The 23,034-nt window shown below is 52.6% G+C and overlaps 1 protein-coding gene across 2 annotated transcripts in view; it reads left to right on the top strand.

Annotated features, from left to right (window-relative positions):
- KCTD16 (potassium channel tetramerization domain containing 16) overlaps positions 1–23,034 on the top strand; it is a 67,015-nt gene that overhangs the window by 36,275 nt on the left and 7,706 nt on the right. The window lies entirely within an intron of this gene.

Below are 23,034 nucleotides of genomic sequence, written 5' to 3'. Positions count from 1 at the left end.
AAACTGTCTGCCCTGGCTGTGCAGCAGCTCCTGGGCTCTCTGCAGGGCGGTACATCCTCTCCTGGGTAATCCGAGGCTCTCCTTATCTCAGTTAATTCTCTCATCCCACTTTTACTTCTGGTTTGAAATGAATTTGTTGAGCAAGCAGTAAATCTGTCATTCCAGCGAGTGCTTAATTGAGCTATTCAGTCCTGGAAAGTCTTTGTTTCCTTTCAGAAGATAAACAAATACCATCTACCAACATATTTCCTCTTCCTTCCCCCCTCCGTTTATCCCTTTTTCCAAACTGAACATTTCCAGGCAGTGGTGTTCTTTGTCTGTTGCTTGTGGGACGTGCACAGGGTGGCAGCGGCGGTGGGTCCTGCACGGGGCGGGAGCGCTGGGATGGGTCCATCACCCATCGCCCCAGTGTTCTTTGTCTGTTGCTTGTGGGACGTGCACAGGGTGGCAGCGGTGGTGGGTCCTGCATGGGGCGGGAGCGCTGGGATGGGTCCATCACCCATCGCCCCGACCACTTCCGGGACTGCTCCAGGTGGGCTGAGAGCAGCCCCAGGACTGTCCAAGGATAATGGAGCGAAACACAAGAATAACAGCAAATACCTGTGGCTCCTGCTGATTTCATTCAGCTCTGGTACCACCTGAAGTCAGGGCTCAGGCTCTGGGGGTAGCTCTCCCCGCTGCCCGCGCATGGAGCTAACGCGGCTCTTCTGCCACGACCTGGAAGCTGCTAACAGCTCTTTACGAAAAAAAAAAAAAAAGGAAAAAGGCAGATTTTTCTTCTCTTACTGCTAATTAGATCAATAGGAATCTTATTCACTGCTTATTGAAAGAGGTGGTTGCAAACTAATGAGGCACGCCAGGCTGAGCGCCGGTGCTCCCGTGCTGCCCTGTGGTCCCTGCGAGCAGAGGGACAGCGGTGGCAGGGCCAGGGTGGCTGGGGCAGCACACAGAGCAGCTCAGAGCAGCTCCTGCCGGACAGCGGCTGCTTCTTGTGGCCTCAGCTCCCGCAGAATCCACCTGCTGCCTGCGGGGCCGCAGCCGTGAGGAGGCTGCAGCCTGCCAGGGGGTGTCTCGCTGTGTTTAGATGTTTGCTCCAAGGGAGCGTTGTGAGAACAGGCTGGGGTGGAGCTGGTTCCCCGGCCCCCTTCACACTGTGTGTGTGCAGCTCGGCTGTCCCAGGCTGTGTGCACTGACCCACGTGTGTGCATTCCATGCACTGACCCACGTGTGTGCATCCCGTGCACTGACCTGAGTGTGCACGTCCTGTGCACTGACCCACATGTATGTATCCCGTGTGCTGACCCACATGTGTGCATCCTGCTCACTGACCCGAGTGAGCACATCCCGTGCGCTGACCCACGTGTGTGCATCCCGTGCACTGACCTGAGTGTGCATGTCCCATGCGCTGACCCACGTGTGTGCATCCTGCACACTGACCCAAGTGTGCACATCCCGTGTGCTGACCCACATGTGCACATCCCATAAGCACCTGCTGGAATGCTGCCCGTGCCATGATCTAATGCATTCAGCTAATTGGAGAACAACGCTATTTGCTGTTACAGTAATTTTCAGTGTCAAATATTTTACTGTTAATTTGAGCACATGAGGCTTTCCGTAATGCTGTTTAGGGCTTTGAAGTTAAACTGCAGTTTCATCAGTTGCATGATAAATCACTTAGCGGAATTTCCCAGACGTTTTGAAATTTGAAATTAAGCTTGTGTTTTCCTAGAAGAACATCAGGCTCACTGCCATGACGGGAGCTGGAGGATCTGTCACGGTTTACTGAAATTTAAACTTCCTTCTTAGTAGCTCAAAGTGCAGCTCCTGCCTTTCGGGGGGTGCTGAGCGAGGTCCTGCCCGCGTGCCCGCAGGAGCACAGGGCAGCTCGCAGCTGCTCCAGGACCTGCTGACACTCACAGCGCCATCCACACCGATTTGAATTTCAAAGCAGCGCAGAGTGCTGGTGGGGACTGGGGACCAGTGCCAGGGTAGGTCTGTGCTCTGATGAGGGACCTTTTCTGTGACCTCTCTGGTGAGAACGTGGCTGAAATGTTCTGTTCCTGCAGAGTGACAGAATTGCCCAGACGATTCACTTGTCTTCGGAAGTCATTGGGGTGATTTTAGAAACATGTCTGATCATTATAGCGTGAACCTGAGAGAGAAAAATCCAATTGAAAACTTCAGTGTTGCTGACCAACTCATAATGAAGAAACGAAAATAAGTGAAATAAATAGCGTGAGCTTTTTGGTGCCATGGGAGCGAGGAGAGGCAGTTTGTGCTGGTTTTCATTTCGTTTTATGCCGATGAAGTGCACAGCTGGTGATCAGCCGCTCTGGGCGGTGCTGGCACTGGGCGCGGACCAGGGATGTGCTGGGGACCTGCGGTGACCCGGGGGCCCCCCTCGCCCCCGCGGGGATGCAGCGTCAGGCCCCAGATAAATTGGTCCATCATCCTGCAGGCTGCCATTTACCGAGGAGAGAGCAGGTCAGCTGAAACAACCGAGCCTGGTGGCTTTTAATTGGATAATCATGTTGCTTTGATTTGTTTAAAAGTTGCCGTTGGCTACGAATGCCTCAAAACATGATTGTACACGGAGAAGATGTCAGGATGCAGGCAGGTTTTCGGGAGATCGATGGGCAGTGGCAGGGCTGCTGGCCCAGAGCAGGCGGGTGGCTCAGAGCAGCTCAGATGCGCTTATGCGCTTGGACGGCTGCTCGAGCTGCCGGGGCTGTCGGGCTGGGAGCTGCGGCTGACGAGGGAGCAGGCGCTGCTGCAGCCCCCTTTGCAGGCGGTGGGTCCCCGTTTGCAGGCGGTGGGTCCCCGTTTGCAGGCGGTGGGTCCCCGTTTGCAGGCGTCAGTCTTGCTTTTCCTGTGTGAGGCATTTGACAGAGCTGTCATCTCCCATGTAACCCGTAGCTGGGTGGCAGCTGCAGCAGTGACAGCACAAGCTGACCAGGTGGGCATTAGAAATACGCATCTGCAGCTGCTGAAGTGGTATAAGCATTATGCAGATTTGTTACTGGAAATACTGTGGTTATATGGGGACCCATTTTAGGGTCATTAAATGACTGTGGCAGACCCAGCACACGGTGTGAGTTACTGTATTTTTGCCGGTGCTGGTGCTCGTCAGTGGCAGAGAACGGGCAGAAGAACCAACCTGCGCATCCGTGGCCGGGCTCCTCAGCCCTTCCTTCTGGAGGAGCTGCCCTGCCCACACGTCGTGTGCTCATAGTGCCCAACCCAGAGTGTCTAATTAAACCCTGTGCTAGCAATGGGCTGAAAGAGGGCTGGGTAGCGCCCTAGGCCAGCTCTCCTTTGTTAGCACGGTGCTTCTGATGATCCAAGGTCAGCTCCTGGCCAAGGTTAATCAGGCGATGTCAGTTGTGTTGCCTCCTTCTAATCCTCTTTTGTGCATATCGTACGGTTACTGAGCATGACTACACAGTTATTAATTGTAAGGCAGTGGGGCAATGCTGGGATTCGAGGAGGAAGCCCAGCCCGAGCTGAGGACTTCATTTCCATATAAATTTTTCCTAAAAGGTGTCTGCTCTCAGGCCCACAAGGCAGCATACGCCCGTCATGGTAGGCATGAGGGTGTTATCTGCTTATAGCTGCCTGCACAAGCTGTTTCCAGCAAAAGGTTGAACACTGGTCCCTTTGGGCTTGTCTACGTGACTTTTCAGACGCGCTATGGGCTCTTGCAGACTCACTATCCTGTGCCGGCTCCGAGCTGACTCTGCTCTTCCCGGGATGTTAATGGCTGCCTAAATCACACGGCTTTTCCTTCAATCCACCATCAAAATGTTTTAAGCTGGGGTTTCCAGGCGTGGCCTAAGCCAAGGGGAAGCGAGCAGTGCAGTTCTGGTGTGAGCGGTGCTCCCCAAGCCCCAGCTGTGCGGCTGTGGTGTGGACGGGCTGTCAGCTGAACGTCTGCAATGGGACCTGGCACAGCCCCGTTGGGCAGCAAACCCAGTGGGGTGAGCATCCCCCGGGGCCGGCTGAGCATCCCCCGGGGCCGGCTGAGCATCCACTTGGGGCCTGATGAGCATCCACTTGGGGCCTGATGAGCATCCCCCGGGGTTGGCTGAGCCTTGGGGGCTGTGCAAGCCAAAGGGAGCTCCAGCCCCAGCTGTTTGCGGGGGGAGCAGCTGGATAACGTGTCGGAGCAGCTGTCCCGGGACAGGCTGTGGGCTTTGCTGGGGCTGCACTGCTGGGTCCTGCTTTGTGCCACCACGTCCCTGTCCCTCTCCTGCAGAGGCTGAAGGATGCTGGGACACAAATACCTTTTGCTGCTTTCATGTGTACCTGTTCACTGGTTTATTTTCCACTTCCCTGTGTTGTGCAGGAGTGAGTGCAGTGGTGCAGGGAGACGGGGGTCCCTGGGAGGGGGCGGTGGTACCCGCAGCCACGAGGGTTCCTGCGGGTGCCGCTTTGCGTGGCGGGGTTGGCATCGGCTCCTGCGCTCTCTCCAGTGCTTTTGTAACAGCTCAGGCAAAGCCATCCATTTTTAAGGAGACTGCAGGTGCTCCTCTGCAGAGCTCCCCGGACACGGCAGCAGCGCATCGCCAAGTGCAGCCCTGCATACGGACCTGCTGCTGCGCTCTCCTCCCTTTCTTTTCCTTGGCATGGATTTGACTCCCATTATGAATAACCTGAAATGAGGATACCAGAAAACATATATCACACCAATAACCATACCATAAATATGTATTTGCACTGGAGTGGAAAAATATATCTGCTGAATGATATAATTTTTTAAAAAAAACAAAATAAATTCACAGGATAAATTATTCAATGATTAATATTTGACCACTTGCAATGTATGCAGAGTTACCTTAATATATTTGTAGGCCAAAACTGACTCAGAAATATGTAGCATTTGTGCAATATTTTTACAGCTGTTAAATATTAAGGGCCTGTTGGTCATAAGCACTGGGGCCCCGTAAATCATTCTGGTTCTGTAAAGGGGCCTTGAAGCATAAGTAAATTACATTGCTGCTTATTTTATGGCCCTCGTACGCAGTAAGAAAGGTATAAAAAGGCTTAATGTGTAAATGAGAACCTGACTTCCCTGGTTTTGCATTTGTGAAGCTTTCCAAACGACAAACTCCCTGCGGTCAGTGGAGTGTGGCCGGGGCAGCGGGTGCCATGGCAGAGCATCTCCTGCCCTGTCCTGGGGTCCCCCCCAGCTGCCCCCCGAGAGCCCCCTGTCCCCAGGGGTGTCTGTCCCCAGCCCCAGGGCTGTGCCGGGAGGAGGGGGCAGCCCCGGGGCTGCTCTCGCAGTGACGAGGTGGCTCGAGTCAGCGCATCCGCTGCCCATCACAGCACGGCTTGGAAACAAGTCAAACCAGGGCTGGTTTTCAGGCTGGGCAGGTTGTGAGCTGAGGCTCCTTGCAGCCCTTGCCAAACGTCCGCTCTGTAGCATGATCTCAAATAAGTCAAACATACCCCCAAACCGCGCTTTGTTCAACAGACACGGTTCCTTCTCCTGCCGGGCGGTTTCCAACGCGCTGCCTGGGGGCTGGTGCCACCGCGCTGGGCTGAGGCTCTGAGCTCAGCAGGATCTTTCCGAGGGGGCCGGTGACCCCGTGAGGCCGGACACCAAAGAGGGGGCTGAGCAGAGCAGCTGAACCCCACGTGTGAGGAGGCTCGGGCCCTTTGCACCAAACCCCTTCTTGTTAAGGTTGAATAACTGTGATAAAACGTGTGCGTCTTTCCCAGATACTGGTAATACTTGTTTTAATTTTATTTTTGTTTAATATGCAAGAGAAATCCATTAAATTCAATGAAATACTTAGACTGGCAAAGTGCAAACCGTTTCAGCCGAGATGTCACTGTGATCTCATAACTAGTGCAAATGGCTTTTGATTTGGTGATGGCAAGGAGACAGATCTTTAGCTGTGAATTATTTATGTAAAGGACTAATACAGCAAACATTGGAGAGCTATGCCAAAATACTACTTGGTTATTATTTATGCTTGACTGCAGTATAAAGGAATGATTCCTTTGTCTTAGGCAGTGTTTGGTGATACACCGATATTCAACTAATGCTTATCATGGCACAAATGCAAGTACCCATGAAATGAAATTCCACTGTATTAATTAAATATTTTGTGTTAGAGATTAGTCTCGTATGTTCAGTAGGAGTTTGTTTTATTTTTTGGAGGCAGTAGGTTGAACTTTGAGGGCGTGAAATGCAATATGAAGCCCCAGAGCGTGCACAAATGCTGCAAAGCTGTGCACCCAGCCGCGAGCATCCCGCAGCGCGGGACCCTGCGTTCTGGGTGCAAATGGGCCGTTGTCTCCGGGCCGGAAGCTGCCGAGCTGTCAGCTGGGCGAGCAGCGTGTGCGTGATTCCACGTTAATCCAGGTCTAACAGCTCCCTTTAGCAGTTACTCGCTGGGTTTGCGGCTTCTCCCATGGCTGCAGAGCAGAGCTGGCGGGAGCACCAGCTCCCCGGACCAGGAGGTGCCTTTGGCCGGATTCGCACCCCCTGGCAGCAGCTTGCCACGGGTGCGAAGGCACCGGAGACAGGGCAGGATGGAGCACAGTGGCGACTCGGGCCTGAGCAGCTCATGGGGAAGATGAGAACGGTGTCAGCAGCGGCTTTTCCTACACGGTGATGTATTGAGTCAAAGCTCAAACATTTAGACTCCTTAAATTACAGTTTGTGCCTTTTTCTTCAATTTAACCGTCGTATTTCTATTTGTCTGCACCACTTAGCTGGATTCAGTGCTTGCGCGTTGCTATTTTTGGCTGAGCGGCGATGCTGAACTGAGGCTGCTGCAATGCTGGGGGAGCCAGGCCCTGCGCGCCCCCGCTGCCGGAGCAGCGCTCCCATTAGCGCCCAGCACAGATAGCCCGGAGTACCAGAGCTGGATCTTCTGGCTGCTCAGTAAATAAAGACATAAAACACTAAAACAAGCCTCTTCAGCAGCAGGTCATGCGTGCATTTAGAATACAATTTATCTTTCCTGAAAAACAGAACTAGGTTGCAGCTTTGTTTTTCACCAGATAAAGCTGAAATAAAGCAATAGGCAAGACCTGAGCAGCCTGGCTGTGTGTCAGCATCAGAGACGGATGCGATAGAAAACTGCTCCCAAACACCTCGCTCTGAACCAGGGGTGGGATCTCCACCCCCCTTTCCCTGCCTGTATCACCGCTGTACTCCTTAGAGCGAGCAGAGCCGGGGTGCAGGAGTGCTGCCTGCAGGGTTGCGTTTCTTCCCAATGTTGAACAAAGCAAAGGGCTCCATCTCTGTCCTCCAAAGAGAAAATGCATCCTTAGGTATTTTAACTCCAGAGTGTTTACTTCCAGACACGGGTCTGTGGCTGTTCCAGAGCTGTGCGGGTTCCAGCCCCAGCAAACCCCGCGGGCAGCGCGTGTGCAGGTGTCTTCCCACCGACCAGCACAGGGGGATTCTGCATCCTCACGTCTGCTGAACGGCTCTTTGGCTGCACCGGAGGGTCGCAGCCGAGGGGACAGCGCTAGTCAAGTGGAGTTCTATAGGCGCTTTTTGTTGTGCTGTCGCAAGCCACACGTGAACATCCTGATGGTGTTTATTTGTTTATTCCCAGCCTACTTGTCAGATTAATGCTGCTGCACCTATGGCAAAAAGTACTCCCTGTATGAGTGTGTGAGTTAACAACTGACATTCCTCAGCACTAACAACAGGTGAAATAATTTACACTGTGACAGGAGTAAATATGTGGGGGGAAAAAAGTAAACCCGCCCATAACGTGCCTGTCTCATTCTGAGCATTTCAGGCCCGTGTGGGAAGGTATGTTTTCCTCCAGTGTAAAATATTTAGAAAACATTGCCAGGTACTTGCTGGAGCTCCAACTGCGATAGCTGCTCTGTTGTGGCAGCCATAAGGCAGTACACGGTGTCTGCTGAGATAGCTGTGTTGCCCGTTTATCACTTCAGCTGAGCGGTTACATGTGTTTAGTGCTGCAGAAAGCCCTTGTGTACGTGGGCATGGCGATCCCTCAACCAGGACCCAAAGCTGAGGTCCGTGATTTAATTAGAAAAACAAACCATAAGTATTGCTGTCTGCGTAGCCCCCCCAGGAGGAAATGCCTGAACGGGGGCGAGGGGACACGCGTTTGGCTGATGGGGAGGGTGCTTAGAGCAGCACAGGAAGGGTCACGGGGACCACTGAGAGCACCCACTGGCAGTGGGGGAAAAAGCTTTTGTGTGGGATCTTGCTTCTAGTTTGGTAAATTCCCTTTTTTCATGGGGTTAAAAATCACTGAGGGAAACGATTGTGGGACACCATGGTGAAGGAGACACCCCACACTTTGGTGGTGAGCCCGGCTGTTGTATATTCCGGTTTGGCCGTGTTTCCTGGGCAGCGTCCGTGGGTCCCGCTGTGCAGACAGAGCAGTTGTGCCGCCCCTGAGCTGCTCCTGCTGCATCGCTGGCTCAGCAGGAGGAGTTACCGAACCAGCCTGGGAAGCCCGGCACACCAATCCAGATATTAACGCTGAATATATATATATATATATGTTAGCTTTTGGACAGCTGTGGTGACTTGTAGAGGCACAAACCGTCTGCAAGGCGCAGGGTCCAGGAGCACAGCAGTACCCAGCGCAGCTCTGTGCCGCAGCTGCTCCTCTGCAGACCTTTCCTGTCAGTGGAAACACGTTATTTCCAGAGGGATTAAGATCAGGTCTTCACGTAGCTGAGAGCTTTCTTACATTTTCAACATTTCTTCTAGGTCAATGGACAGTTAGCCCCATTTTCCCATGTTTTACGCATTTCCACACTGCAGTGTCTAGAAGAGCGCTGCCTTTAGTATTTCGAATACATCTGTAATGCTCTGAGATTTCCCGTGCATGTGTTTTTTCATCCACAGAGGTACTGGGCTCATAATCATTGAGATTTTCTGTGTACTTACGGAGAAGTTATAAGGAATTTAATAATGCTGATGCGGGTAGTCTCTATAAATGACACTAAAACCCTGCAGAGTTTGTTAAGAATCACTGAAATCTCTAAAGACATTTTGCATCCTCCTGTAGAAATACATGGAAGAGAATATCTAATAATCTGTTAGATTTGACAGGGGGAAAAAAACAAAAGTATTTTCTTCTTCTCTAAAGGCAGGGCAGAGCTGTATATTAGTTAATCAGAACCACTTTAGTTTCCCCAAACTGATCCAACCCAAGGCGCCAACCTCGAAAAAATTGAAGTATCCTCTAGAACATTAGGGAAAAACCTGCCAGAACCTGGTAGAAAAGCCTCTCCACAGGTGATGGACACAGCTGCCGGCGTTGGGTACCAAGCGGTGTCACAGCCCCAGCTTTGTCCGTGGATGCTCAGCCCACCTGCCTCTGTGCCCGGCTGCCCCTCGCTTCCCAGGAGGAGACGCCGGTGGTTCGGGATGTTCCAGCTCATCCCCTCCGTCACCTCGGCATGGTTTGGTGCGGTTTTCCATCTCTAAATGTCACTCACTCCAGATTTCACTCGGGTTTCCTCCCACGGAGCAGGTTCACACATGTTAGTGATGCATTTTCTGGAACGCCTGGTCCGAAGGCGCCGTCCCCTCCCGCGCAGCGCCGTCCCCTCCCGCGCAGCGCCATCCCCTCCCACGCAGCGCTGTCCCTCATGTCAGGGCTGATGGGCAGCTCAGCTTTGCTTGGCTTCTGGTTTTATTTTGTTATACACTGCAAAAATAGCAACAGTTGGGTGTTTCATTCACGTGAAGAAGAGCTGGAGCGACCTACATTGCCTGGCCTGCGATGGGCGGCCAGCCGGGCCGCCATCCCCGCACGGCTCCCTGCATCCCCTCCGGAACAGCCGTGACTCGGAGGATTGCCCGGGCGTGGGTAACTTCATTGGTCTTGGAGCTGGTGCTGAAAAGGTTTGGAAGAAACTGCTGCATTTTTTAAAGTGGTATCTGGAGGGTCGCGCACTGCATGCGTTTGTTTGATGCGGAAACACTTTGCTCTAGGTGCTAAAGCTGATAAACCAAACCATTAATTTCTTAAAGTTCAAATTCGCCACTTAGAGGATAGAAAATAAACCAAGCTAAGCCACAGCAACATTAAACAGCAAGATACAGGATTTGAGGCAAAGCCCACTGTGGCTCTGAAGGTTTCTCTCACGTAAACCCAATTTATCTCTATAGAGCAGAAGGCTATTTTATGAGGTTCAGACAGGAAAAAAAATAATGGAAACTTCCAGAGAGAGGGTGTCTCGTAGCTCATAAACTCATAAAGGCAGGGGCCTGCCACGGTGGGAGGCGCTGCCTGGTGCTCCCCGCGGTGCAGAGCCCGGTGCCGCCTGTGTCCCGCGGGTCGTTCTTTCCCCCACGCTCCGGCCGCCGCTGCCCCGGTCCTGCTCTCCGTAGTGATCAAGCCCAGCCCCGCAGCGCTGCTCCCTCTGCCCGCAGCCCCTCGCTCTCCCATTTGCTCTGGAGCTGCAGTGTTCACCTCCATGCAGCTCATCTGTGGTGGTGGGGAGAGGGGTCAGGCAGCAATTGTTTCCAATAAGCAACTTTTTCGGTTGGATCTCTCAGTCAGAGAACCATTTCTGGCTGCTTAGCTGGTCCCGTACCCTCTCGTTGCTGCCTGGGCCAGGTGCACAAGCCATGGTTCATCTCACTCCATAATAACAACATCCATCACATCCCTGTTCACAGTCCGGAAAGCAGCTGTTCCGCTCGGCTCTGCCAGCGCCATCCGGGCCCGGGGGGACGCGAGCAAACAGGGCTAAACTAGGCAGAAAAGAAACGCCGCTGATAAAGTCATTGCAGGCTGACAGCTCCGTGCCGCTCCTGCTGCCGGCCCCAGCACCGCGGGTGATGCTCGGGGTCCCGCAGAGCCGCAGGAACCGGCACTCAGGGCTGGGTTCCTCCATCCCCTGCCCTGGCATCGCAGCCAGTGCAGGCGCTGGGCCTGGCTGGTGGGTGTGCTGGGCGAGGGGGCCCCGGAGCCCCCGCCGTGGGACGGGAGGAGGCTGGAGCCAGCGCTGCCCCCGGCTCGGCTGGCTCTGCGCCGGTACTGACCGACCCTCAGTAACCCGGGCTGCACATTCACAGAATCTCCCCCCACCGCCTCTTTTGACTGAGTCATTTCAGTTCTGAGTTCTAACAGTTCACTGGCTGTTATTACAGCTTAATTATTAATTTATAGAGTCAAAAACCCCCATGCTGTACATGGGTAAAGCAAAGGAAAAGGACTAGTAAAGAGACAAGAAGTCGGTAACGCCAAGGAAAAGGAAAACTGGACGGCAGAGCCCAGGGCCAGACCTGAGCAAGGAGCCCCTGTTAACAGTTTCTGGAAAGGGTGACTTTTGGGAACAGCACTGGAGTAGAGACAAAGAGGCAATAGAAGGATACGCCAAGAATAGCGAATCACTTGATACTGAGAGTAAAAGATGAGAGAGAAGAAACTGGAGCAAGAGAGAAACTGCAAGAACACAAGAAGGGAGAGGTGGGAGGGGGTGGATTTATCCGTGTGATGGTGGCAAGTGTCATTGTCCACAGAAGCCTCTGACAGGATCCGAGGAGATATACATTTGTACATAATGTATATTTGTATTTGAGGGCCAGGTGGAAAATAAAAGGGAAGAGGCACAATTTCTCCCCCAAAGGGCTGTGCGGCATTGGAACAGCTGCCCAGGGCAGTGCTGGAGTCACCAGCCCTGGGGGGTTGGACTCGATGATCTGGAGGTCGCTTCCCACCAAAATGACTCTATAGTTCTGTGAAATAATAAGGTGAAAAAGGTTTAACTTGGGTCTTTTAAAAGGAGAGCTGAGTTTGCTCCAACCATAAGCATAATAAAATGCGATGAAAAGACAGCAGAGCTGTAGATTGATTTAAAAAAACCACCTTACTGGCTGGCTGAAACCAGCACTGTTAGCAGAAACTCCTCATTTAAGAATTAGTTATCTTTCTGCCTGGGGATTTTTCCACTTGACATCATGAAATAGCTTGTCAAGCTGGTGCGTGTCTGAGTGCGGGTGTTGAATGACAGACTTGCTGTCTTTGAGCGCGCTGGTCTTAATCGTGACTGCCTCTTGCCTGCGAGAGTTATATCCCTGTTGGGTTTGCCTGCTCCACCAGCAAGCACCCAGCCTGTTGCTGAAAGCTGTACAGTTATTTAGGTCATTTGATTTTTATGTCAAAAGAATTCTATCAGGATTTGGGGGCCTTTGTTGTGAAGCCAGTCAAGCTAAAGACAAGCCAAACCGCTCTCGTGCCCATTAAACTGATTCCGAATGGTGCTTCCTTTCCCCGTGATTACACAGGTGGTGGCTTTGGCCAGGCTGCTGCACCCTCCTCGGCGCCTCTCGGTGTCCGTGCTGGAGCATCGTGCGCTTGCAGGTGCATCTCTCCTGCCACCGTTGTTAAACCAGAGCATCTCCCAGCTCCCGTGCTTTCTCTCATCTTCATATTTGGAAATCACTAATGGGTTAATAGCATGTTTGTGGCCTATGGCAGTCACCCAGATATGTGCCTTTCTCGTGCTGGGCTGGGACTTTGGAGGAAGCCTGGGTCTCTGTGGGGTGATGGGCACGTGTCCCCCCTATGTGTGCCTCCCTGCATCCCCCCATCCCTGCATCCCCCCATCCCTGCATCCCCCCATCCCTGCATCCCCCCATCCCTGCATCTTCACATCCCTGCCTCTCTGCATCCTTCCATCCCTGCATCCCTCCATCCCTGCATCCCTCCATCCCTGCATCCCTCCATCCCTGCATCCCTCCATCCCTGCATCCCTGCCTCCCTGCTGCGACGTTCCCGTCCTCCTCCTCGCCATGCCCTGCGTGGCAGCAGCTCCGGAAGCTGCGGGGTCCTGCACAAGTGATGCCGTTGCCGCCCTGGTGATTTAGCTGTGTTTTGTGTTTGCCTTTTTTCTGCCTGTAAAACCAGGTTTTCCAATCCCTCTCCTACCCCTTTGTCCAACCCAAGCCCATACTGTGCCTTCTGCCTTTCACACTGTTTCACCATTGTTGCTTGGATTTAAGGTGCGTTGTTTTTTGACTACTTTCGTTTCAACAAAGGAGGCGTTTGTGCTGTCTGGAAATCCAAGGAGTGAGCAAATGCATTTCCTCAGTAATACCAGAGCTGCTATTTGGAAAGTTGTAGAGGTGGAAGCCAAACAAGTGACTGATTTTTATTGTGGCTGCCAAAGAGGCAGAAGAAAAGGGGGAATCAGGCTGCTGATTCTCCTTTTCACTCTGTTTCCTGAGGTTTCTTTGCACCAATGTCATTGGTGATGGGGGTGAAGGGGGACACACAATTATTCTCCGTTATGTTTGCAGTAATGACAAGTCTTAAAATAGCTCTCAATTAGCAACTGATTGCAGTTAATTGGAACAACATAGGCTGACATGATATCTTCATATCTCCAGAGCATTTTTGAGTTCATGAGTTCTGATTTTCAAAAATTCAGAAACTGTGGCTCCCACATTACCATCACCATCTGTTTGCAATTTATAACCTGTGTCTTCACGAAGCAGGAGCGATACATGCTTTGGCTTTGCTAATTAAAACAGATGCCCCAAACAGGGCTTGAGTTTGCACGTAAGCTGGTTTTTTACATTTCCGTATGCAAATGTGTGTTTCTGTGTGTATCCCGGGGTCTCTGTACCCGCTCAGCGCCGTGTCCGTCGGGGTCCCAGCGCTCGGTGCCGGGGATGGTGCCCCCGGTTGCATTGAGGCGTGAGCGCTCTGCTGGCACTCATCTAATTCTGGATTCCTTCGCTCCAGCTGCCGAGGAGTCTGCGGGAACGCTCCTGTGGGCACCGCCACAATCGGGGCACTGGGAGGCGACGTGGTTTCTCATTATCCAGATTAATTTGGTTCTACCTGGCTTTTAATTAATGGATGTTTGCAATTTCTTTCTCAATAAGCATCAGGAATTCATCAGTGCAAACCAGCTGTGTGGGTCCAGCCAGGACCCGCCTGCAGAAAATACAGAAAATTCTTCAATTTGAGGGGCAAGGCTGGACTTGAAGGAAGAAGAGGCAGGTACTGGCAGCTATTAATTCTCTGTGCACCAAAATTTAACAAGCTAGAGAAGAAACTTGTTGGGGGTGAGAGTGGCAGAGCCTGGCCCAGGCTGCCCAGGGGGTTGTGGAGTCTCCTTCTGTGCAGACATTCCAACCCGCCTGGACACCTTCCTGTGTAACCTCATCTGGGTGTTCCTGCTCCATGGGGGGATTGCACTGGATGAGCTTTCCAGGGCCCTTCCAACCCCCGACATCCTGGGATTCTGTGTGATTCTGTGTTTGACAGAAGGAGCAAACGCTGATGGCACTAGAAGACTTCTGCATCAGTTCTTCGTATCAATGTAATTTTCCCAGAGGAAAATATACTTAAATGCCACAGTCCTGATGGTCAGATATTGTTTCCAATGACAGTATTTGGAAAAGGGAGAACAAAGCAAGGAAGCCAGCAGCACTGAATTACTGCTTGAATTACTTCTGCTCCTGTTGGAGGCACCGAACAGTCCGACCTCCTCAGCTCTTTGTACACACCAGGCCGTTCATTTCACTCTCCTCTTCAGGTAAACGCTCGCTAAACTGTGAATGAAAAATACAGGTGGGAATTAAAGAGTGTTGCTCAGCTGTGCTCTCGCTTTGGTCCGGGCAAAGATTTCACTTAGTGGGTAAGAACTGAGAGGCGGAGAGGCAGGTACCTGGGTTGTGTGAGCCCTGATGATCCTACAGCGCTACCAGGGGACCGCAGAAGTGGTTTTGCTCTGATAATGAGGCTTTTGTTCTGAAGAGCGAGGAGGACTCGGGATGATGTGGGGTGCATCCCAGCGTTCAGAAGCCACCGGCCCAGGCCAGGGACCGCGCCTGCCCCATTTCTCTGAATGCTTTTTGTCTGTACCACACTGCTGCTCCCACTCTGTGCTTCTCTTTCCACTCAGAATTTTAACTTCATCACGTGCTACTTTGGGAAAGATCCGTATGCAAATATTTTGGCTCTTTTAGTAAGCCTTCTGGTATTTTAACACCAGGTCTCATATTTTCTCCATCATTTGGGGAGCTTATTCTTATTTTCAGACAAATCCGATACTCACAAAGAAGTTAATTTCCAGAGTTGAGTGTGTTAGGAAAGATCACAGGAGGGCTGATGAAGTACTGGGAGACACCTCATGCAAGTGGTTGCACTGGCTGTGGACTGGCTGAAATTCTCTGGCATGAATTCTGGATGGAGCAACCATGAGCGAACATGTCTGGGTTTGCAAGTTCAAAAACTTTTAATGGAAAAATCATGAAAGCAGAACATGTAAATGAGCAGAGCAGAGGAGGAAGGCAGCCGGTATCCGGAGAGCAAAGGGAGTCCTGGCCACACGGCGCCCGGGTACCGCAGCAGCTCCGGGAGCATCAGACATGGAATTATCTCAGTAGCGGTGCCTGGCAGCAGCTGCTGTCCCGCAGTCCCTGACCTGCCCCTTTGCTGTGCCTTGGAACAGACGGGACACTTGGAACCAGTAACGCTGCCCTCAAGTCCTTCCCTGCTTTTGTTTGCTTGCTGAAGTTTTACTCGATACTTCATCCTAAATGCAAACAAACCCACCGCGTGTCCGTCCCGCTGCCAGCGCCGATCCCAGAGCCAATTACTTGCATGGCATTTGTCATTGTTCCTCAGCTTTACCTTGGTAATTTTATTTAGACAGGGGCATTTTCTGCTGATAAATCTAGCTCGATTACCAAGTCAGAACGTATTTATTAAAACACCAATTAGAACTTGGTCTCTCATCAATCACAACACCTTTAATTCATGCATGGATGCAAAACCCGTTTGAGGTGTTGTGCACGCATGAATGAGTGATCTAAATCAAATTGTCACTTTCCAGCGCTACCTTATCTGCAGACCTAGCGGCAAGCCATTTTTTATGGATCATACGAACCATGGGTGATTTTTTTAAAAGCTTCGAAATGTTGGTTTTTTGGTGTTGAAAGGTGAATATTTGCTTCACAAGGATGGAAACAAAGGTGAGCGTGGGGTGAGGACAGCGGCCCTGGAGCCCTCGGGTGACAGGACCCCCGTGGGATGGAGGGGACAGGGGCCTGGCTGGGGTGACGCTGGGGTACCCTGTGTCCCAGCGGGCAGGGTGGGTGAGTGCTGCTCCAGCGGGGTCGGCTGCTGCCGGGACCCCCAGCAGAGGAGACAGAAGTGGGGAAAAGAGCGAGAATTGAGAGCAGGTGAGAGGCCAAGGTCATGGGGAAAGGAAAAGTGATGTGGGATGGAAATAAAAGAACAAAACCAGCAACAAAGCCCTAAAGCAGGAGCAGCGATGAGAAGGAAAGGTGGAAGGACAACAGAAACAGACAAGTGTGGATTGAGAAGAGTGGGACAGGAAAATGGCTCAAATGGGGATGGTCACAGCCGGAAAGGCTGGTGCAGCCCACGCGTGAAGGCGGCGAATGGATGTGGAAAATGCCCCCTCCCGTGGGACAGCTGGGCAGGGCTGGTGACCCGTGTGTGCTGCCCGGTAAAGCTCCCTCCTGCTCCGGGGACTGTTGTGTTGCCATCTCCGCATCTGCAGCAAACCTGCCGTGCGATGCTTTGTAAGACGGGCTCAACCATCCCTCCTGCCCTGAGAAAAAGAGTAAACCAATCCCACCAAAACCCCGCTGGCCTCCCCGCCCCTCGGTAAAAAGGGCTGTGAAAGCTCTAGAAGCTGAATAATAAAAGGAGCAGAATTCTGAGAGCAATGAGAGCAACGAGCTGTTCTGGCTGTGGGGTCAGAGCTGCCTGGGGCGCGGTTCCAGCCCACCCAGGGTCCACACACGCGGGCGCGAACTTTCCATCCTAATTCAGCAGGAAAAAGAATGTGTAGAATCGTAATTTGTAACATTCGGTCTGAAATATCACAACATTGCATTTTTAAAGTCTGAAACACTTTAACAGAAAATTAACTATGTATAGTTTGATATTAAAATTAATGTGAAACGGGTGTAATAGGGCTGTCAGAATGAAGGGGGGTGTTGAAGTGATCCAGCTGAGCGCTTCCCCAGTGCAAATGTCATCAAAACCACCGTGCTCTTTGAGAATGTATCCGTTTGGAGGCAGCGACATTTATTAGTGAAACATTGGCTAAGCAGCATCCGTCCCTGTCTCCCGGGATCTGTCGGGTCTCGCACACTGGAGCATCCTCTGCGTTTCCAGGTGGCTCAGGGAACAGGGTGAGGATCCTTCCCCGCGAGCAGCTGGATCGTTTGTAGTGGGATTGACTCTGGCAGAGGCTGGAGCTGGTGCCAGTCCCAGCAGCGGGTGCAGCCATGTGTAAATCAGCGCTCGGCTGGCAGTTAATTATGGATAGCATTTAAATGTGTAGAGGATTCAGTTTTCTGGCAGCCTTTTTCTGGTGCGCAAACGTACTTCTCGAAATCCCCGCAGTCCTGCAGGGGAAGATGCCCCAGACTGGTGCAGCGGGGGGGTTGGGGCAGTTTTAGGTGCCTTGGGGTGCTGGTGCAGCGCCCCCCCCAGCCAGAGCATCGCTGCTGCCAAGGGAAGGGGGGAGCGCTGCCCCCCGAAACCCGGGGCTGGCTGTTCCTGCCCCCAAAATCCAGGGCTGGCTGTTCCCCCAGACCTGGGTCTGGCTGTTCCTGTCCCCCAAAACCCAGGGCTGGCTGTTCCTGTTCCCCCAAACCCGGGGCTGGCTGTTCCTGCTCACCCCAGGCTGAGCACAGCAAAGCGCAAGCACCGTCCTGTCTGGGATGGACGGAGCGCTGGCCGGGCTCGGGCTCTGTGTGCTGTTCCTGTTGTGGTTCATGTCAGACCGTCTCTGTCCTCCCCAGTGTCCCGCACGCCAGCCGTCCCCCCTTGCGGGATTTCCCGTTCCCTTTTTGCAGTGTTTGTTGTCAAAGAGGGAGAAAAGCTGGATGGCTGATGGTTTGTGTGTCAATTATACATCAGAGGCTTTGCTGCTTCTTCAGAAGCTTCTAATAATAATAATTATAATTAGGGCACTGGGAGAGCAATGTGCTGAGATCAGGGAGAAAAGCAGGAAAGCCAGGCCAGAATTAATTAGCCCCTTTTATCCAAGAATCTCAAAGCATTTAGACATTAATTAATGACTTCGGTGGTTAAATCCGCGTGATGCTGGGTTTGCCGCTGGGGTGGTGGCTGGTCTCAGGGCTCAGCGCCGTCCTCGCCCGGCCGTGGGTCCTGTGTGGGTTGGTGCTGCTGCACATCCCGTCCTCTCGCTGCAGAACGCAGAGCAATGTTGCTTTTCTGTCTCGGGTCGGCTCTGTCACCCTGACAGCACCGACTCCGGGCTGAGAGCCGGCCCGCAGCAGCGCCGTGGGGCCGTTTGTGCTGCTGGAGCTGTGCGAACCCCCTGGCGGTGCTCGTCGTGGCTTCCCATGGGGCTCGGGGCTCTCTGCTGACCCAAGCTCCGTGACATCTCCCACCTGCAGGGCTTAAATTGTCCCTGGGACCCCAGCAAAAATGTTTATTGCGTGACAAAATGGTGTCTGGCACAGGTCGAATGACTTGCTTTAGCTCTTCTCTTTAATGGCTGTGATAGTTCTTGGGTTTTAATTGATTTCAGTTCAGTTTGCAGCCATTGCTTTTAGTTAGCAGCAATCTGCATTTTTTCAGTGGCTCTTCATTGATTTCCTTTTACACACGGTGGCTGCACAGCACGTACTGCTGGTCCTGAGCCTAAACCCGTAGCACAGGCTGAGCTCCCCAGGAGGGTTTGCAGTTTAGATGCTGCTTTTGCCCATGGTCATAGTTCTTGCTGTTGAAAACTCGTATCCAGCAAAATAATGTGTAGTGGAAGGCGTGAGCTGCGCTGCTCTGCTCGTTCCGTTGCCGTGCAATACAGAATCATTTGCTGATGCAACCTGAGATTTGGCAGCAGCTTCTAATTACGCCCAGATCTGGGAGGTTTTACGTGTAGGTGACACGTGGCACAGCCGTGAATCAGTAATCGTTTTCCCTCTCCTCGATGTCAACTAACTGATGTATCAGAGTGATTTAGTTACTTAAAACGATAAAAGTAGATCTTGGATGATGTGCCTAGCGTGTCCAGCTTCCTTTCCTTGTTAGAATTTTGTTGCATTTCCTTACCCCATACCCTCTGAAGCTGCATGGGCACAATGACCGCATCCTTCCGTGGTTCCCGTAGCTGGTGAGTTCCTGTGGCTGATAGCTGCCTGTAGACCGAGGCTTTTAACCGTGCTCTGTTCAGCTGGCCCTGGCCAGCCGGGCGGCTCCAGCTCCGGGAGGGAACAGGAGCCGTTTGTTGAGCCAGGCGCTGGAGCCGTGGGTCAGAGCTGGGGGAGCAGATGTTCCCGCGGCCCAGCCCGGCTGAGGGGGAATTGGGCAAAGGGAGCTTGCGGAGCAGTGAACAAGACAGCAATGCCCACGCTTTTCGTTGTGCACCTGCCACAAAGCGGAGCTCAGCTTGCTCAGCTTGAGGTCAGACAATTTTACAGCACTGCTTTAACTAACAGAGCCAGCTTCCTAGCATGGTAATTACTTTGATCCTGGTTGGCACAGATGTATTTTTCATGTATTATTGCGTAATACTGGAACCTTTTTTTCTCCTCCCTCTTGTATCTGAAGATAGCCTAATGAAACTTATTTTTTCCCCTACTTCATTAAATGCTAAAGGGCAATTCAGTTTTCTCCGTAGCTTTCCCTCTCTGTTTAGATTTTCTTAAATGTACTGCTCTGGCTAGCCTGAAATGTTTTACTTGTAATTATTATATCCAAGTCTTTTCAGCATAAAACTTAAGCTCATTTTGTAGCTAAAAGTGAAAGCGCCTGTCTGGCGATGGCCACTGGGGCTCTGGCTGCGTGGGGCTGGCCTGGGCTGTTGGGCAGGTTGGGGCCGGACTGGATGGGTTTGGAGAGCGTGTTCAGTTTAAAGGTGTCAAAAATGCATTTATCACACAAAAGTCTGTCCAGCTTCGCCCCTTTTCCTGCGGGGGGGAGCAGCTGGTCTGGTGGCAGCTCTCCCAGCTGAGCTGCTCCCGGGGCGCTCGGAGGTCTGTGCGTCCCCGCAGGGATGCTCGGGTACCCAGCGCACTGCTGCTGGGCGCCAGCGCGGCCCCGCTCACTCAGTGCTGCTCTGCAAACCCCGCGGCGGTTCCCAGCACCCACATCTCGCCTGCTTGTGGCTGTTCTGCTTCATGAATAGACGAATTTCTGCCTCCCGGCTCACCCGCAATATACCCATCATTGGTGAATATTCATTAACTGAAATTAGCATCTATTAGGTCTTAATTAACTTCTGAAAGGCTTGTTGTGTGGTAATGAAGCAGATACTCTAGATGTGCCTGATGGCGGCTGGTGGGTCCCCAGTTCCCGCAGCCATCCCCGAGCAGGGTCGGGTCCCTCTGACAGGGGCACGGGGCGCTGGACTCTTCTGCGTCCCCATCGCTGGGACGTCCCAGCCGTGAGGAGCGTCTGTGGCTGCAGCGTGTGCTGAGCGGCAGAGTTTCATCAGGTGACGGTGGCACTGTCCCGCACCGCTGCGGTGCCTGATGGGCAGTGTCTGATACACAGTGTCTGATGTTCTGTCCCATGTTCGGTGTCCAGGCTGGCGGACACTTCAGGCACCTGTTGGAGTTTTGTTCCATGGCCGGGCGAGTGCAGCCCTTTGATTTGGGTTTCATGGGCTGTCCCGCTGCTGTGTGGTGTGGATGGGCTTTAGCTGAACGTCTCTATGAATGTGGTTAGGGAGACACCAAGCCCTGCCATGCTGAGGGCCAGCGGTAGGAGAAGAATGCATCATGCACTGATGGAAACTGGCCTGAGTAGTGCCCTTTTTCCTCTTGACTCCATTCTCACAGCTTTTGAGCCTTAATTTGGTCCAGCACGGGGTGGGAAGCAGTGAAAGCAGCAGGAGCACATCACCCCAGCATGGGAGTGGGGGAGCATCCCCGTGCTGCCACTGGGAGCTGTGACGGGGAGGGAGCCCCGTGTCCAGAGGAGGGAAAGCACGTCATGGCAGAGCTGGTGGCAGCAGTGGTGCTGGTGAGGTGCTGGTGAGGTGCTGGTGGCAGCAGTGGTGTTGGTGAGGTGCTGGTGAGGTGCTGGTGGCAGCAGTGGTGTTGGTAGGGTGCTGGTGAGGTGCTGGTGGCAGCAGTGATGCTCGTCAAGTGCATTTTCTCTGTTAGCATTCACTGTTGTCCTTAAATGCACACAAGCAGCAGGGGGAAAATAACTAACTTTGCAGGTGAGAAATGCAAAGTAATAAGGGGTGATTGTGGGGCAAACTCTGCAGAGCGGAGCGGGAGCCGCGGCGGGGGCTCTGCCCTCCCCAGCTCTGAGTTCCCCTCCCCGCTCCCTTCCAGCTGGCTGGTTTCTGCCGCTGCAGCGCTGGATCAGCGGTTCTGTGTTGGGGAGGGCAGGGGCTGTGGAGCCGTCCCGTGGGACGCTGCACATCCATCCCGCTCATGGATGTGGTTTTCAGAAGCACATGTGATGGGGGTTTTACGAAGGCTCAGCAACACCTTTGTCGAAGTCGAGCAGATTATAAAAAAATTCAATTTAGCCATTATTGACTTTTTTTCAGACAAGATACAGAATGGGTTTTGAAGCAAGTCTCTAAATTAAATTCAGCCACACAGCTCCCAGACGGAGAGACTCCATCACTGACAGGGAAGGGAAGAAAGAGATGAGGAGGGGCATCCTGACTTTTGTTTTTCTACCTGTTTCTGTAAATTGTATGGATTACGTGCATAGTTGCGAAAAAGATGGAGAAATAGGAGAGCAGGGCAGCGACTGTCAGCAGCTCAGCTTTTTAACCACTTGCTGCCCCGGTTCACAAAGCCCATCTGCTCCCACAGCTTGGGCGGGTGAAGCTGGCAGCAAGATTTTTCTTTCTGTTTGTTTTCCTTTTTTTGCCCCATTTTTTGGATGGGGACCTGTTTCTGGAGCAATGGCAGCAACAGTGACCTTGGGCCCTGCTGGAGGACGGGATTTCCCTTCGGCCTCGTCCCCTCTGCTGCAAACCTGCAGGGGTCCCTGCTGTGACACTGGTATGGGGTGCCTGTTGTGACACTAGTACAGGGCACCCGCTGTGACACTGGTACGGGGTCCCTGCTGTGACACTGGTACAGGGTGCCCGCTGTGACACTGGTGTGGGGCGCCCAGCTTCTCCTCGGGGGTGAGACCAGGGGCTGTGTCGCTGGTCCAAAGTTGCAAAACGAAATGATGCTTTTTCTGGTCTGGGAAATGTTCCCAATCTGCGTGAGGCGGAAATTATAATTACATTTTAGTGGGAAGATGGATGCTTCCAAATGACATTTAAATCCATGGTTATTGCAGTGGTTTGGTCTGGGAACAGTTGTCACCGTTGCCAGCTCTTCCCTTTGTCACGTATTGCTGCGTTTGGGCAGGTCTCCAGCTGAAAAAGGAAAAACCAGGCCATGCACTACATGCATCAGGGAATAAATGCAGCACCGTTCAGGGCTCCCGTCACCGATGGGTCATGCAGATGAAGGGCCGTGTTCCCCGGCGCCTCTGTCTGCGCGTGGCCACGCAGCAGCAGCCAGCGCCACGGGGGACACGTCCGCAGAAACCAGGGTGCTGGAGCTGTCAGAAACGGACATTTCCCAACCGCTCTGCCCTGGAGGCTGGGGAAGCCAGGAACCTTCTGATACCCAGTTCTGAATTGTGTAACGGGCTGTCTGTATCCTTCTTGGTGTGGGAGAAATGTTTCTTGACGTAAAAGGACCCCGAATACAGATAAAACTTGGAGGAATGAATCAGTAATGTCAAAATCTGACACCCTCATTCTGTTTTTCTCTGTCTTTCCTCTGGCAAAATTCCTGTGGACTTCATCGGGATTTTCTCTTAAAGGAGACAAAGCTCCATGTGATCTGCTCGGGGTTTGGCCGTGGGTTGATGGGTGGGGGGAGCAGCAAATCATTAAGAGCCTGAAAAGCAATTAGGGCCCGTGGGGTGATGGGTGCTCGCTCTGGTTAAACCCCCGGCTGGGTCCTGGCGTGACTGTTTCTCATGGAGGAGCCCAGAAAACGTCCAGCCGAGCGCTGGGTGTCCCTGGGCGATACAGATTAAGGGGCTCGGATGTCAATGGCAACCAGCC

This window comes from Columba livia, chromosome 14, assembly GCF_036013475.1.
Source record: "Columba livia isolate bColLiv1 breed racing homer chromosome 14, bColLiv1.pat.W.v2, whole genome shotgun sequence".
NCBI lineage: Eukaryota > Metazoa > Chordata > Aves > Columbiformes > Columbidae > Columba > Columba livia.
This window is presented reverse-complemented; position numbering and strand designations above follow the sequence as displayed.